This window comes from Episyrphus balteatus, chromosome 2, assembly GCF_945859705.1.
Source record: "Episyrphus balteatus chromosome 2, idEpiBalt1.1, whole genome shotgun sequence".
Lineage (NCBI taxonomy): Eukaryota > Metazoa > Arthropoda > Insecta > Diptera > Syrphidae > Episyrphus > Episyrphus balteatus.
This window is the reverse complement of record NC_079135.1, coordinates 64,301,829-64,319,507: the sequence shown is the minus strand read 5'-3', so window position 1 is coordinate 64,319,507 and position 17,679 is coordinate 64,301,829. Positions and strand designations below refer to the sequence as shown.

At 31.0% G+C, this 17,679-nt stretch overlaps 1 protein-coding gene across 1 annotated transcript in view; it reads right to left on the bottom strand.

Annotated features, from left to right (window-relative positions):
- Window positions 1-5,982: 5,982 nt before the first annotated feature.
- The window catches only part of LOC129912108 (nucleoside diphosphate kinase homolog 5), a 123,079-nt gene continuing 111,382 nt past the window's right edge, over window positions 5,983-17,679 (bottom strand). Inside the window, exon 3 of the transcript XR_008771746.1 lies at window positions 5,983-6,002. The gene's annotated coding sequence lies outside the window, so the exon portion shown is untranslated. The remainder of the gene's footprint in view (window positions 6,003-17,679) is intronic.

Here is a 17,679-nt window from a genome sequence, read left to right as displayed (position 1 = left end):
TCAAAAAAGCAATTTTTTTTTGGGACCCCTAAGGTAATACTTTTTTTTTAGATGAAATATTATGTGACTGGCTACCAATTCACTGAAAAATATAATGTGTCTCTCTTGTGTCCGAAGTGATTCATGTCAAGTATCTTATCTTTTTGCTTCGATACTTTTATAACCAGTTGCCTTCTCTAAATTGTCTCCTTACGGGGCCCTGGCGTGTTGGGGGCCCCGGGGCACCACCCCACTTGCCCCAATGGTGTGTACGCCCCTGTTGGACCTGGTACGTGGCGCTGCTGTCAAGTTATGACCAAATGCAATATTTGGGGTTCAAAGAGCTCATATTCAAGGCTAATAAAAACAAACACGATTTAACTCTTTAAAATGTTATTTCCTCAATTTACCACTAAGCTATATCTCACAGTTGAAAATTGGTATGATAAACTGAAACTTAAAATTTGTTTAAGTTGTTTCAGCTACCAATTTATTAATACAATTTCCGCATTAATTTAAAATGATTTAATCTTCTTAAGAAAATATTTTAATATTTAGACGTATGTATAGAATTAAGACGGAATCTTTTCATTTTAAGTCGGTTTCTTTACAATTTACAAAAAAAGATTGCTACTTTTTGAATTTCTTAAATAGCCAAAAAATATCATGATACATAGTCAAATAAGGTGAAAAAAAGGAGTAAACCTCGGAATGAATGCTAATAGAAATTTTTTTTTTTTTCAATACCTTCGGTTTGGCATTATATAACATACCTCAAAAGTATAGAAAAATCCCATGTCCGCAAGTCGCGATTTTCAAGGTCAAAGCGTGAAATGGAGATTTTCAAAATAAGCAATAAAAGACAATGGTAATATATTCACATATGATACAATACTTCGAGGTATTTTTTAATGCTGATGCCAAAAAATCTAGACAAGATCAAGACAATCTGACGTCTCTAAAAAAAGCTATACCTGTTTTTTAATTGTCAACCCATATTATTATAACAGTTGCAAACTTACTACCGAACACGGTGGGCAGGAAGCATCGACAGGTATGAGAAAAATGTCGACAAAAACTGCAAGTTGGGTTGTATTTGTTGATGATTATATGTGCAAAATCCGTTGGAATTGAAATCCTAGCTGCTCCTTTTCAAAAGTTATTCATATTTTTGTATTTCTAATCGGGACAATTGGGAATAAAAATCTTAGGGAGAGTACGATAACTTAGGCGACAAGAATTGATAACGGTATTTTGTAGAGGAGTTTAATACAATAATTTTTTACTACAGGAGGGGGGGTCCATCTCCCCCCGTTAAGGCGGGAGGGGCAATTTTCTAAAATATCATGTTAAATACGAAAAAAAATTATTAAAAAACAATGGCAACACTTACAGTTATGAATGATACCTTTTTCAAGATACAGAATTGTACACTTGATTCTAATTTTTAAATCAAATTATTGCAATTAATTGTTCTCGAAATAATCAACTTCAAAGTCAAAATTTGGGAAAAAAGTTGAAAAAAAAAACACATTAAATACTATTTTTACCAAGACTGTAAATTTAAATATGAAATAAATCAACAAAATAAACTGCCTCAATTAATTTCTTATCAAATACTGAAAACCATATATTTCTGTGCCTTATAATTTCCGAGAAAATTGAAAATAAGAAAATTATCTTTTTATCAGATTTTCATTTTCTTAACTATTTTCACCAATATGAACAGCTTTTTAACTTAAAAGTATCATGCCTGGCTTGCTTCGCGGGTTTTCGCGAAAAACCCTTAAAAGTTATGGTAGAGGGACAAAATTTTTCATGAAGGTTTTCATATTCATTATCATTAAGAATCAAAACAATACAATGAAAAAAACATTCATACCTATGAAAAATTGGTATTTTTTGAGAAAAGGGACAATTTTGGGATATGCACTAAAAAACATCCTGGTACAATCTTATAATTAGTGCTGATAGGCTAATTTTTTTGTTTGTATCTTTGTTTGGATATTCTATAACTTATGTCAAAAATCAAAAAAAAAAAAAATTTGTAATCAGCATTAAAAAATGCCTCGAAGTTATGTAATTCTTGAAATTCTAATTTTGAAAATCTCCATTTCGCGATTTTAGCTTGAAAGTCGCGACTTTCTAGACTTTTGAGGTATGTTATAGAATGCCAAAACGAAGGTATTGAGCAAAAAAAAATTCTATTAGCATTCATTCCGAGGTGAAACCCTTATTTGACTGGATTATCAAATTTTAGTAGCGATAGCTATCAGACAAATGGTTTGCTTTTTTTAATACTTTATACAATTTTATGTTTTTGTTCCATATATCAAGTTGTGGCCCGATTTTTTTGTATTGGAAAAGGTTAACACATTACAAAGCCAAAAATTGAAAATAAATACAAGCAAAATGCGGAACGAAGTCCGCCGGGTCAGCTAGTGTTTGAATAAATTCAAAACAACATAAAAATATTTCTTGGATTTCATAATATTAAATTTAAAAGAATCAATTTTTGTCATTTTTATGTGAAGTTAGCAGGTTTTCACTTGAAGCCGACGGTATGGTACATTTTGTAAAAAATCAGGCAGTTTGAACAAAGCAAACTCTTCGCAAGGCTAAACTTTAATAAGGTCTAAGTACAATGGGCCATGTCAAAAAGAAAGATAGCTCAGCTCAGAATGTGCTGATCTATGCGCTCACTTTTGAGTTAGTTAATGAACTTGCTTTGCCCATAAGATCCTCTCTGAAGTAATATGAGAACGTCTGAAATGAAACACTTCGTCAGTAATCTGAAAGGTCCTTATCAGTGGGGGTTCACACCTGGAAAGTCCACCATCGGCCGTGTCTTCAAGCTGGCGCTGGAGAAGCTTGTTGGTTGAGCCACAACTGATTGTAGCTGCAACGACCTTGCTTTAATCTTTCTGGAAATTTTCCAAAACTGCTACAAATTTATAATGAATCAATCCATAAATAGAGGTAATGGCTCCTGTTATACAAGCACAGAGCACACGTACTGATAAATACCTAACCGGTACACACTTTTTCGTACTTTCTATCATGGTGTCATCCTTCTTTGAGTATTTATATGATATCTCCATTACTTGACTTATATATACAGTACCCATATCGAGAGTAAAAACAGTATCTAATATCTAGATGATTTTAACAGATACAACGATGAACTAGCAAAAAATAGTTTTTTTTTTTTAAGAAAAAAATTATCTATTCAACAATTTTACCCAAATGACCCAGCACCACGTACATATGTCTTTTTTTTTAAACTAAATCGAATCAGCAGACCTTAAACAAAGCCCTCAAGGATAGTCGTAAGCATGACTGGCTGTTAAAAAAAAGAACCAAATTTCATTTTGAAAAATATAACTTCCATTACTTTAAAGTCAGATTCTTTCTTAATGGTGTATAGGTATAACTTAGAAGAAGGTTGACAGGTTCTTGAATTTAATATTCTTATCCTTTCACAAAAGGGTATAATTTCATTTATCTGATTATTTTTCAATAAAGAAAAGACGGCAAATACTCTACTGAATACAAACCACTCTCAACGATTGATTGCCTTAAGATATTATCGATTTTATTCAAGTCAACCGAAAACTGGGGAGCTGATTTAACACCTCTGATTGATTGTTTGTTGTACATTTTCTATGTTTACTTTAAAAATAGTTTCGGATATAAGATAAATCACATGGTTGATAGTAAGGAACAACATACGCTTTTTTGGTTTTTCTTTTGACAGCAAAAAAATACTATAAGTAATTCATTTTGAGATATGGCCAGTAAAAGCCACATTTCTTCACCAGCATAATAAAAGCCAACTATCACCAAAGCTGTCGTATTCAGGTTGATATATCCTTAATCTTATACGATACCTCTTTATGTCTCAAGGGAATCTCTCATAGATATATCTATACAAAGATAAGTGAAAACTGAGCAATATTTTATTGCTAACTTAAGTGTACTTATGAAAGTTAACAAATGTGCTAAAAGAATTTTTCCTCCCCAGGGACAACAACTCTAAGTGAATCCTTCGAGTACATAATGGACAGGAATCAATAATACGGAAAAATCTTGATTAATATTTAATGTCCCAAAGAGTGTCTGCGATAAAGGGAAATTCTCGGTATTGGTAAATTGATGGATGGCGCTGTGCATTTTTATAGCGATTTTTTCGTTACTGCCATTGGTCGTAACACGTAGAAAAAACATTAGTTTTATCTCATTTCTATCAGATATTGGAAAACATACTTTTTATTTTATGAGATTGTGTTTGCATTTAAATTTGTTTGTGTTTTAAATCTAAGAGATTTTAAATTTATGAAGGTTTTTAAAAATCGATTTTGGGTATAATTTCTTAATATGATGTTGGTAATCGTATATTTCGGTTCAGAAGTATTTTGTAATCCATAAAATTCAAATATCTGTTTTACATAAAAAGACAAATTTTATTTTAAATAATATAAAAAAACGCAGTCGTATTTTATTCATTGTTTTGATCTAACCAAAAAGTTTCCTGTATTTTGTATTGAATTTATAGAGTTTCAACGTTTAAAATGCTTATTTTAACTCAATTTATGTTTATCCAGTATCTAATCTACCTGAATAAAATTTAAAACTTATTTCTATCTTCGTGACCTTTTAACAATATATTGAATCCTAAGCGGGCTTTAGGTTGTTATTAATTATTCTTAAATAACTGTCAAAGTTTCAAACGTGTTTACGTTCTTCGTCAGGACTAGTATGCTATATATTTAATTTAAGGAGGTTTCTTAAAATATTCGGTTTTGGTTTTTAATGTTTTTTTTAATTTGAAATATTTAATTTGAAATATTCATAGTTTAAAGCCTTGAAAAGACGTTTTAAATCTTCGAAATTTCGAAACATCAAAATTAATTAAAATTTCGAAGATTTAAAACGTCACGCACACATTTTGCATTGATTCCAAATGAAAAAATTATTAATTTTTCAGTAATTTTTTTTATGCAAAACATTTTTATTTGCAATAAAAATTTTATTTTTAATGCAAATATTTTTCAGTTTCAATTTCTAAAAAAATTTTTAATGAATTTTTTTTTCAGTTGCAATAAATAGCGTAACGGGTACAATGCAATGGTTGGCACCCCTAAGCATTTTTTTCCTTTGAATTACGAATTGCTCTCGTATTTAAAGAGCTAGGAATGTGTTTTATGTATATGTCAAATTATAGCTTAAAGAATTTCTTACTTGAATTTTATTAGAAAAAATGTTAAGTAAAGAAAGACTATTTTTAAAATAGGAAAATACAGCGAAAAGGAACAATCATTGGCACCCAGGTACAATCGTTGGCACCTGAGGGTACAATTATTGGCACTCTCAAAATTGAACGAAATACAAGGGTTTTTCGTGATAGTTTTTATCAAAGTTTTGTTAAAAACAGTTACATATGTTAATATAACAAAAACTTCATTAAACGCTATTAAAAAACAAAAAATTAATAAAATGACCGGTAGCACGTACTAGATCTTATGTTAAAAGTTTTTTTTTGGAATTTTAAAGCTTTTTAAAATTTTATGAACGAATTTTTTAAGAAATTTAAAAATGAAAACATTAAATTTAAAAATGAAAACATTAGTATACAATTTAGTTTAAAGCTACAAACCCATCTTTTTAGAAATTTTTCTTTCAATGGAAGTATGCCATTTAATTTGTTGTATAACAAAGAATTTTAACAAAAAAAATATTGAAAACAGTTTTCTTTAGGTATATAAAGAATTTCAAAAACTTTTCAAAACAAAAAAAAAAATCCGGTATGTTTGATTATGGTTTAAAGAAAATGAGGGGGATGAGGTAAAGCTTTTTCTTCTCAAAAATAGGAATGAAAATAAATCGGCTAAAAAATTAATGGAGGGGGAATAAGCCAAATTTTTATTTTATGTCTTAGGCATAGAATGCAAGGAAGAACAAATAAAATTTTATGTTTAAATAAATTATATGTATTTACCTGAAAAAAAACAGCACTATCGAATCTGAAAGAAAAAATTACAAATTTTTAGTATTCTTACGAACAACACTTTGATAAAAACAATTTGTTTCCTAAAATATGCACTCAAAGGCTAAACATAAAATATCAATTTTCAAATCTACATACAAATCGCACCCTCAGTGCAAAAGAGCGAGAACTCAAAAAAGTTCATTTCGAGAAAACGCTTCTGCAAAATACATACTGACTCAAAACTTTTCCCTATAACTTTCCATGGGACAGCAATATGCATAATGTCAAAGCTCTATTACAAGAACCATTATGTTTATTTTGTAGTTTTAATAAATTTATTTTTTAAAATTGTTTAAATTAGGAAAGAGTTTGACTTTTAATATAGTAGGAATTGGATAAAATCAGTCATAATCTTTCGAATTTTTCGTTTACGTTAACAACAAGCCCTTCAAAAGAAAGGTAATTTAAAAAGCAACATTTCCTCATCATTATCTCATCATTGACTTATCGCTCTTTTGCACTGAGGGTGCGATATGTACATATAAAATAATTATTAAACATTTCATAGCACTCCGCATTTGTTTATTCTTTTTCAAAGATCTGGTTTGAGAGTTTTAGGGAACATTAAGACACAATTCAAAAGGCATCAGAAGTTGAATTCAGGAATGAGTTCAGTTTTTAAATAAATTGAATTTGATGTAAACGTGTTTTAAATGAAATGAAATTTTCAATTAAAAGCCAAAATATTTTCCTTTATATGTTTTTTTATATTTTCTCTTACATATTTGTGCGCATGGTAATTTTTAACCTTTTATAAATTTTATAAATTCCAAAATACATAATTCGAATTACATACTATTAAAATTATTACCTATTGCTTTCTTTTTTTTTTTTTGTTGAAAGGAACAAAACTGTTTTGAGTGAATACATACATATATCCATCGATATATTTCCATCAGGAATTATTTGCTACGAAATTGATTGTCATATCAGCAAAATGTATTTGGCTTGCATGTATGCATACATGTGTATGTAGGTAGGTTTTATTGTTTTAATATCCTTGTAGCCACATAACAAACAAAACGTACATATATTTCCAATTGTTAAGCGAAAAGAACAAATAAATATATGGCATGATTGTTTGTTCAGGCTTTTGTGTTGGTAGTATTTATTTAAAATAAGAATAAAAAAACTTGATGCGAATGCACCACCAAAGTAAAAGATAATATCCACCGCAACTCAGGATAAGCCTATAAATCATATTTACCACCAACAAAAAAAAAACCCACATCAAAACTAGTGCCAAAAAGTTGTGTCACAGCAACACTTCAATCTAGAGTAGGGTTTTTGAACTCAAATTTCAAAACTTTTATACAGTAAACATCCTTTTTTCGATAGGACATCGTCAAACCCACCTACTTCGTAGCTTACAGATAGATTACTTCACATTAAATGAAATTATTTGCATGAATGTGGAAAATAGACATCTGTATCTTTATCTACTAAATTTCATGTAGTTCAACTAAAAAAAAAAAACATTTCTGCCTGATGTGTGTCATAAATCTAACCGGCAATGGAAAAAAATGATTCCCACAAATCAACCACATAGATTTGACATTTCGCAATGACGACATGGACGAATCTAAATGGATGTCAAGTTTGTTTAGTTGGTGGCCAAGCAATGATAGACTGCAAAATGAGTTCATATAAATAATCTCATATAAAAACTATAAATCGTGATGTTGACTTTCAACAAAAAAAAAAAAGGTTTTGAACCAATGTTGGTACATATGCTTAAATTTAATCTTATTCGAATGTAAATGAAAATAAAGTTTGCCAATGTCTATTTAAAATCTTGTTTTCTTCAAACACTCAAGTAACATAGGTTTTTGGACACAAACAAAATTAATGTGAACAAAATAAAATATTTGTTTAGTTTATTCTGCTAAAACTTCTTAATTTTTTTTTACGAAATAGGACTAGGTGAAATAAAAAAAAACACAAATTATTTAACCGAGGGCGTACTGTATGCAGTGTACTGTATAGTGTCTAATCCATTTTTAATTCAAAAATTCCTCTTTTTTATTAACAAGATTTTCTTTGCATTTTATTGTTCTTTGGAGTCTAATGTATAAAAATGCATATTGGCGTTTTCCTTTTCCTGGCGCCATTTACAATATTTAAACAGATAAACTATATTTAAACTCCAGATCCTTACAGTTCTGGAGCGACACAATATGTTCAGTAAAAAGTTCCACATACGCCACAGTGACCCTGTAAGTTTCACAATAAAACAAATTTAATCGCTGACAAAATTATAAACTCTGTTGACCTCTGTCTTTAACAATTATACAATTATTTGTTTGAAATTTTACATAGAGGCTGCTTACAACTCAGAGTCCTTTAGTATGGTACGTGTGTTAGCCTAAACCATGTGAAAAATAATTCATCAAACAAAATGACGGAACTTATAGGATCTTTTTATTTTTTTTAGCTGTTGGACTTAAAGTAGTGCAAACATTTTGTAGTAGGTACGTATGTAACCATTGGCGTTCACACTATTGGGGCAAGCGGGGCGGTGCCCCGGGGCCCCCGACAGGATAAGATATTTGACATGAATCACTTCGGATACAAGAGAGACAAAATTTATTCTTCAGTGTAATGCATAATGAATTGGTAGCCGGCAACATACAATTTCATCTGAAAAAAAATATTGCCTCAGAGATCCCAAAGAAAATTGCTTACTTGAATCATCTTAGCGACCAACATAAGGGTGCCTTAAAAAAGTCTGTCTACGATTATTGTTAGTTCTAAGATTTTAATTGATAGCTGGTTAAATAGCCTGTTCCGACTAGGGGAAATGAAATAATTTCCATTTCAATTTGGAGAAAATGAGCTAGGAAATGAAATGATCGAAGAGAAATGATCATTTCACAATAAAGTAGTTGTTGAGTGCTTTCCTACCTATGTATATATTTACTTTATATCCTAAATCTATTTTTTTCGCAAATATAATAAGTTTTAAGGTTATTTTGAGCTGAATATAGAATTGGAATCTTACTCGCTAAACATATCCAGCTAAAAAAATGATTAAAAACTCTTCTTGTTGAAGTTATTCTTCTGGCGTTTATCCAGAGTGAAAATTTACTTTTTGACAACAACGTCAAAAAGATTAACTAGTATAATCTTAGCAACATCTAGTTCTCATAATTGTAAAAATGAGTGACGACACCTCTTCTTTTTTTGTGAATGAAACAGTTTTAGATGATTCCTGCTAAATGTTTACAGAACAATAAATATACCATAAACCTTACAGCTTATTCAACTGCATTCAGAGCAATTACTGATTCCATAAGTTTACTACCTTATGTTACAACCGTCTGTTTGCTTTTTTTTTAATCTTTAAACTAAAAACTGTAAGGTATTATTAAAAACTAGGGTTATCAGACGCAACGGTCCCTATTTCAGATCTGGAAACTTTACGAAAAAATGTGTTCCTTGAACTATCTTTATTCCCAGTTTTGTAAGACTTGCAAAAATAGTCTTAAATGACTTAATTTTCTGATCAATATTTCCAATTATTTTCTCCAACTTCCTACTCCTATAGCTAATACAAATCGGTCAGGGATTTTATTTTTATTTGACTTTTAACACTTAAACCAACGGGTAGTGAGATTCTAAGGCAAGAAATTTACATAACCATTGATTACGACTGCAATACCAATAAATCTTTTACTGACGCTAAACAATAAACGAAATTCCCGTGAAAATATTCAAGCCAGATCAAAATCTCACTTACTTCCAATCATGGCTCGTTAACATTCAACATCAATAAAATTTCCTTATGCCTTTTCGGAATACCTACAGAAATACAGTCTCTGAAGACGTACTCCCCCTCCCTCATAATCCAATTGGCAGCTATGTTAATCTTCTTCTTATGATCCAATTTCTAATTTCGGCTACACTCTTGAAATGTCTAATTAAATATTCAGCAACATCCCATAAACGAAAGGTCTACGATATCATATTGTGTGGGTGAAGCTGCTGACCAAGTATATTTTTCACAGTGACGGAGGAGGGTGCTGAAGCATGTGGCCGATCCTGTAGGGCTGAAAAGATGATATCCTATTATGGTTGCTATTGCTTAAACTCGGCACAAACACAACCAGACATCAGATTGACACTAAAATACAATTTTTACGACCACCAGGAATCTTTTGTCCTGTTTTGCATTTTTTTAAAAATCCAATGTCCATCTGGCTCTTTGGCAGCAGGACTTCTGATGACATGGGGTCGGTCGGTCGGGCTTATGGTGGTGGAGAAATTGTTTTGTTTTATTCAGCGTCAGCAAACAAAGCACAGATATACTAATACTGCTGGGATTGAGAAGAGAAATCATGTTTCTGCTTCCACATCTACTATGATACTTATTCAAGGACAACCGTCAATAACAAGCAAATAGCATTTGATGTTTGTGCCTATCAGCTATCACATGAATCGCAAATGCTCGACAGAGATACCCATATTCGGGGTTATTTTTTGTATTTCTTTTGGTGTTGTTGTCTTGCGTGTTTTTGTTTGTGGATACAGACCTCATACCAAAATTTGGAAGGATACACAGGGATAAGTTATTGCTTGGGATTGAACGAAATTGGGTTGTGCCATTTGTTATGGCCCGATAAAATGTAGAATTAGATTGGGATGCAGTTTAGAATATAACTGACAAACGAAAACGGGTGACAGGCAGACAGTTGTTAAGCACACTGACACTGAAGAAGGATAGGCTTTGAAAATTCATCATAATTTAAATCATATCAAAACAACGGGCTATGACATGTTTGATAGTTTATTGGATATTTCAGTGTGCTTGTGAAGAGGAACCTTTAAGAGAAGGCGTTTACCGAATTCAGTAAAATATTCTATGATGCTTAAGCCCTTTATTCTCACAAAGTTGTTTTGATATTTTTGGGAATTGAATCGAAAACCAACTCATCAAAAAGAATATAAAGAGGATTTGCATCTATTTAGCATACGAGGATATGAAAACAAAAATTGAAAAGAAAATTCCTAAACAAAATTGAAAAAAAGCAACGTTTCCAGATTTCCAAATTGTTGTTGTTCAAGAATAACATATGGTTCTATTTTATCGATTAACTTAGGGATTAAAAGAAAATAAAAACTTTTCTCCTCAGTCTTGGGGTGTTAAGCCAAAAGATAAGTTTACGGGTCGTGTAAATTTGTAATAAATATATATGTGTATCTCTAACGTTAGACAAACTTTAGAAGTTTAAAAATAAAACCAACGTTGGTCTTCTTACATGTATAGAAGATTCATGTTATAACTTGGATTTTACATCAAATCAATTTAATATGTCAGTTCCAATTGATTAATGAACTTACTTTTCAACAAACTGGATCCATTTTTATATTTTTTATCTACGCATCAGTAAATTAATGTCTTACATTTTTTTTTATTTGTTAATACATTGCACATACAGAACATAAATTTGGTTTAGTGATAACAAATAAGTTCAAAAATATAAAAACCTCAATCTTACAAACCAAAAAGAAAGAACTCCCTCTGGATTTCCTCCCTTTTAAATAAAGCAATACCAACCGTTCCCATGGTTCCGCTGTATTTTACTTGTGATGCTATCAAAATGTAAAAATTAAGTTTTAAAATGATTGTTCTGTTAGTGTTTTTGTTTTTCTTAGTATTGTTGATGGATTCCACGTATTCTTTTTTGTTTTTAAGATACAAAAGGAACGCAAGGTATCCACCTTGTTGAAATTGTTGATACATATGACTAAAACAAAAATAGCGACTCTTGTTGCACCAAGAGGAACGTTTTCTTTAGTCATCGTGATCCTTGGCCTTATTTGTAATTATGCTCCATTTACACGACTGACAACTTGTTTAGGAATATAATGATATAACATGGTCTAAAGCTTTAAAAATTCTAATTGCCTTAATAGTACAGTCAAAGCGTCATTTGATTTTGCGCACAGAGGCACTGTCAGTTTTTGTTTCATGGATCGATAGGGGTATATTTATAAGGCTTAACCCCAATTTCTCACCACTTGATCATTCTTTTTAGCGGATTTATTCACAAAAATGCATTTTTTGGGATATTTTACTTTTAAGCTTATATCTTTGCTCCAGTTTGTCGTAGACCAAAAACTGAACATACATATATTCCCTACCTTATAATATTTTCTATCGTTGTATGTAATTTCATTGTATTAAAGTCAAATTCTAGTTGTTAAAAAACACATTTTCGTTTTTTTTTCGAAAAAAGCTTATATTATGGTTAACATTTTTCTAACCTATTTTGTAGCCCTCTTAAGTTTCTGCATTTTAAAGAAAAATTCAATTCTTTATCACAAAAGATGGCCGAGCAATTGATAAATGAAGGCATGTTAAACCGGTGCGAAAACACCCAAAAATATCGTTTTTTGGGAATAACTCGGCTTCAGGATGTCCTACAGCAAAAAATAAAGCAATTAATTGTTCGTTACAATATTTTCCATCGATTTGGTGCACATTCTTTTTGTTTAAATGAATAAAAAGTAAATAATATTAAGACGAAAGGGTATTTTTGTTATAAAAAATAAAATGCTATTGTTCCTTAAAGGTGGCCTGTAGTCGAAATGTGACCGGAAACTGGAGACAGCCGAAATTGGGTAACTCTACCTTATTTGTTTTAGTATTTGTAAGAAAAGTAGGAAATCTTATAAAAAAACTAGTTAACCCCCACCCGCTTCGCTGAGTGCATTTTTGAAAAGAATTGAACCTGTTTAAAAATAAATCAATACTGAGAAAAGCGACCCTGTTTATTGCAGTGGGGTATGGGGTTGGGTTCAATATCCCGATTTGCATAATCCTGTTTTTAAAATTCCTGCCGGTTGTTTTTAATACTTTTTTTTTAAATCCTGCTTTTTTAAAATACCGCTTTTAAAATCCCGTTTTTTGCCATTCAGTTTATTAAACTCCCGTTTTTATAACTCCGCTTTTGGAATCAACACAAGGTTTTTAATTTTAAAAATCGCCGCGACACTTAATCAAAATTATGAAAAATTTCTCTTGCTCAAACAACCAGTTTTTCCAAAAATCCAACTTATATAAAATTCATGACTGGGTCGCACGAAATTGCTCTTGCATTTCAAAACACATTTATGTTATTTTATTTGTAGATTTTATGAGCTGGCTCTTTATAAATTTAAAAAAAAAATTGATTTTGGGGTAGAGCCGACATTTAGTGCAAACTTTTGTTAATGAAAAAAAAATTGTATGCAGTTTTTTTGCAATCGCTTTGAATTTTACGTCGGCACAGTTTAATCAAAATCGTTAGAGCCATTTTCGAGTTATTTGGTAGGTATTACATGAAAAATTTTTATGGGAGGTACATTTTCTAAGCGAGATATAAGAAAACAAAAAAAAAAAAATTTCAGAATTCCATAAAAATCATCTGTACCAAATTTGAAGAATATCCGTCCACCCGTTTAAGCTGTGCAAATGTGTACAGATAGACGCACAGACGGACGACGGAATTTCGAGGCCCACTTTTTCGGACTTCTCCATCATCGTGATGTTGGTTTTGATTAAAACCTCCAATTTTGTTTCTACACGAAACCAATATGTACTTGCCCTATAGAGCAAGTAATAAGAGTTAGCGGTAATCTATTCACAGATTTATGTCAGCTTTTTCTCTGTACTATATGTAGTTTTCATTAAAATTTTTTTACAATTTTGACTATTTGACCTTTCATTATCTTTATTATTATAGTTGAAATAGAATGTAAGGTCTAATTGTCAAAATTGTAAAAAATAATATTCACCTACCACATTTTCCATTGAATTTTTTTCAATTCAATTTTTTTTTTTTTTTATTTGCAATAAAAATTTTATTTTCATTGCATTTTTTTTTAATTTTTTGAAATTGAGAACCTGCTAGGTAATTTAAGTGTACCATATTGAGTAGTAGTTATGAATGTACAAAACGGGATTTGCGGTATAAACGGGGTTCTAAAAATCGGGCTTTTCAGAGACGGGATTTTGCTTGGACAGGATTATTATAAGCGGGATTTAAAAAAAAAATAGTACTTTATAAACAGAATTTTAAACATTTTTTTTTTTTCGGGGATTTTAGAAAACGGGATATTGAAAATCGGGATTCCAATACGCTCCCATTGTAGTTAACATTAACCAATTTATTGTAACGCTTTTTGATATACACCTTTTTTGTTTTTAGATGTGCAAGAACATATAAATAGAGCAGATGGTTTTCCATAAAGTTGAAAATGAGAAAACAAAAACGGAAAAATCAATATGTACCACATATTCTTAAAGTTTTAAAACTGAGGACGCTTTAAATCAAATGGGAAATCTGACGGAATCATTGGAATTCGAGGAATGAAAACTTCTTAGCCTTTGAATTTTCAACACAAAATGGTTGCAGTTTTAATCTTTAAAAATATGTGGTATTAATTTAGAGAATCCTGTTTTTTCTCAATTCACAGCATTTTGATGAAACAATCTACGACATAACAAAATCTGGTTTAGTTCATTTCTGCGAACCATTTACCTGTACGCATAAAAATTAATTGCAAAACAGCAACGGTAAATACACTATACTCACTTTGCTTTTTCGAAAATCCCTTTGCGTTGAGCGATTCTCGTCACTTTTACCTCGGTAAAATCCTTTTATTAAAACTATAAGTTCTTTCAAAGTCCTACTTCAAAGAAAACGGTTTTTGGTTTGAAATCGTCTTTGTTAATTTTTTTACTACTTACCACAATAAGTTCCTTTGAATATTGTTGAAAATTATTTATTTTACTCAAAATCGATAATTATTATTTTGAAAGCCTGTCATAATAGATTTGCTTACAAATTAAGCTTAGTTAAAATTTTTAAAAAGCGAAAGTGTTTCTTCTGTCGTACAAATTGACAGCTATGTAAAGATGGTAGAAAAGGTATAATTTTTTTTGATACAAACCATCTTCTTATTAATAACTTTTAGAACAAAAAAAAAATTACCAAAATCGGACCAGCCAAACGCGAGTTTATCGGCCACACACACTTAACGAACTCTCTTTAATATATAAGATATCCGGATGGACAAAATTTACAAAAAAAAAACTAACAAATCCATAATTTTTTACACTTACACAACTTTAATCTTTTATGAACGATTCTTTAACAAAATAATCAAAATGAGCATTTCGTAAACATAACAAAAAATTCGCATCAAATTTGATTTCACTTTACTTAAAACTAACGAGTTCTTCATTGCGATATGAATAAAGCTATATCAAAGGAAAAATGATGTTGCATTTCCTAAGCATCTGTGTTTTATATTCATTAGATGGAATGGAACATCCCATCCTTTCAACATACCTAAAATAAATCGCAAAGTTTTTCAATTTTCATTTCCCTTTTAGGAAAAAATGCTTATAAATCAGCACAAGAAAAAAAAAAATGATGGAAGGAAAATGTGCAACATCCTTCCATCGACCGTTTCACTTACCTACACTTCAAAGCAAAGCAATATTTTTTTTGTATCTTTCTATGGCTAAATACTCAGTCCAGAATCGAGCTTCTACTCCTTCAAAGAAGACATAGAAAACATGAAACTCTGTGTACTCCGAATTAATCACCTGAAAAACTAAATCGATTTCTGCAATTTAATACTTATGAACACAAAAAGCATTGATGTTTAAGTGAGGAACGAAAATGTTCTTTCAAGACCCATACTTATGTACATATTTACAAAAAACAAAAAAATTCAAACCAAAACTCACAAGAGCAAATCTGACACTTTTCTTTCATAACAAAAAAATGTTGAACAATTGTTCCCAAAAGAAAATCGATACCTGCGTGAGAAATATCCATTTTATATTGCAAAACACATATACATCTCCTAGCTCCAGGAAAGCAATGAATCTTGTATGTTGAGCAAAAATTAAAAAAAAGGAAAAATGTACTTCTTATTGCATGAAAATAGAACAACGTTCCATTAAATGTAAAAATATACGTTGCATGAGCTGAGCATGCAAACATCTAATACTTGTTCTGTGGCGCCACCTGATACGTTTTTATTTCTAGGACCTGACGACAACAACAATATCAGTAAGAGTCTTGACGACCGTCGCACAGTGGGGCAAAACCGTCTTAAAATTCCGACTAAAATACTTTGTTTTAATTTCAGGTCAGGATTTGTTTTAGAATGTCTTCCTGACTTTCTGATCTTCTACTCCAGAAATTAACTTATATTTAGTCTAAAAGCTAGTGATGAAAACCAAGGTCGTAACATAAGATTCAAGGTCAATTAATGCTTTAATTGATAGTGCTTTGGGTAGTAGTTAAAAGAAATCAGGAAGTTAAAGTGGAACAAAAAATGGTTCCCAGGTGTTTTCACCTACACGATTAATAAGATTTTGAATTAATGGAAAACCAAGAGTGGAATCCGCTAAATATGGAGCAAAATTGTCGTTTTTCGGATAGCACCTATCGATTTTCGTTTTAGCCGATTCCAAATCTGATTACTAAAATTGCTAATTTGTAGGTTATTGGTAGAAAAGGAAAGTCTACGGCCAGTTTAAAGAGAGAAAGCTTAAACTCTGCACAGACATAAATTTTCACATATTGAAGAATGAAGAGACTTCCATAAAAGAAATGCTACACCTCATTCTTCAAAGAATTGATAAACAGGATTTGAATATCAAACAGTTAAGCGAAAAAGTCGCTCTTAAAAAACAATGATGGACAGAACACTTAAAATCGCTACATGGAATGCAAACGGTCTTTTACAACACTTATCCGAATTACAAATCTTTTTAGATCTAGAACATATAGATATTTGCTTGGTGTCCGAAACTCACTTCTCCAATGGGCAAAGTCTAGATAATGTAATAGAAAACTATTCATGTTACCACGCTCCACATCCAGCTGACAAGGCAAGAGGTGGATCGGCGATTCTTATAAAAGAAAGCTTAAAACATTATGAAGAAACCAAGCTTACTAATGAAAATATGCAAGTAACAACTATTAGTATCGGTATGAAAAAGAAAGAGTTTAAGATAGCAGCTATATACTGCCCACCAAGGCGCTCCCCGACAGAAGATGACTATAAGGATCTATTAAATCTTCTTGGGCATAACTTTCTTGTTGGTGGAGACTTCAATGCGAAACACACTCATTGGGGTTCAAGACTTATATCAACAAAAGGCAAAAGACTTTTCCAAGCAGGCCGTAAATACAATTGCGAATTCTATTCCTCCAGGTCGCCTACTTACTGGCCTTCCGATACTAACAAAATACCAGACCTTATTGACTTTTTTGTAGCTAAAGGAATCAAACGAAATCACATTAGTGTCGAAGGTAATTATGACTTGTCATCAGATCATACTCCAGTGATTCTAACACTAAGTGAATCGGAAGTAATAGAAAAAAGTAATCCAAAGCTTGTAAATAAGAAAACAAACTGGAGTGATTTTAGAGAAAGGCTTTTAAGTTTTATAAATTTAAGATCTCCCATGGATACAATCGAGCAAATTGACCATGAAGTGGAACAATTTATTGCTGATGTGCAACAGGCCGCTGAAGAAAGTACTCCAACATTTTCTAATAGAAGACAAAGTGAAATAAAATATCCTTTAGAGATAAGAGAGTTGATAATAGAGAAAAGAAGAGCTCGAAGAAAATGGCAAA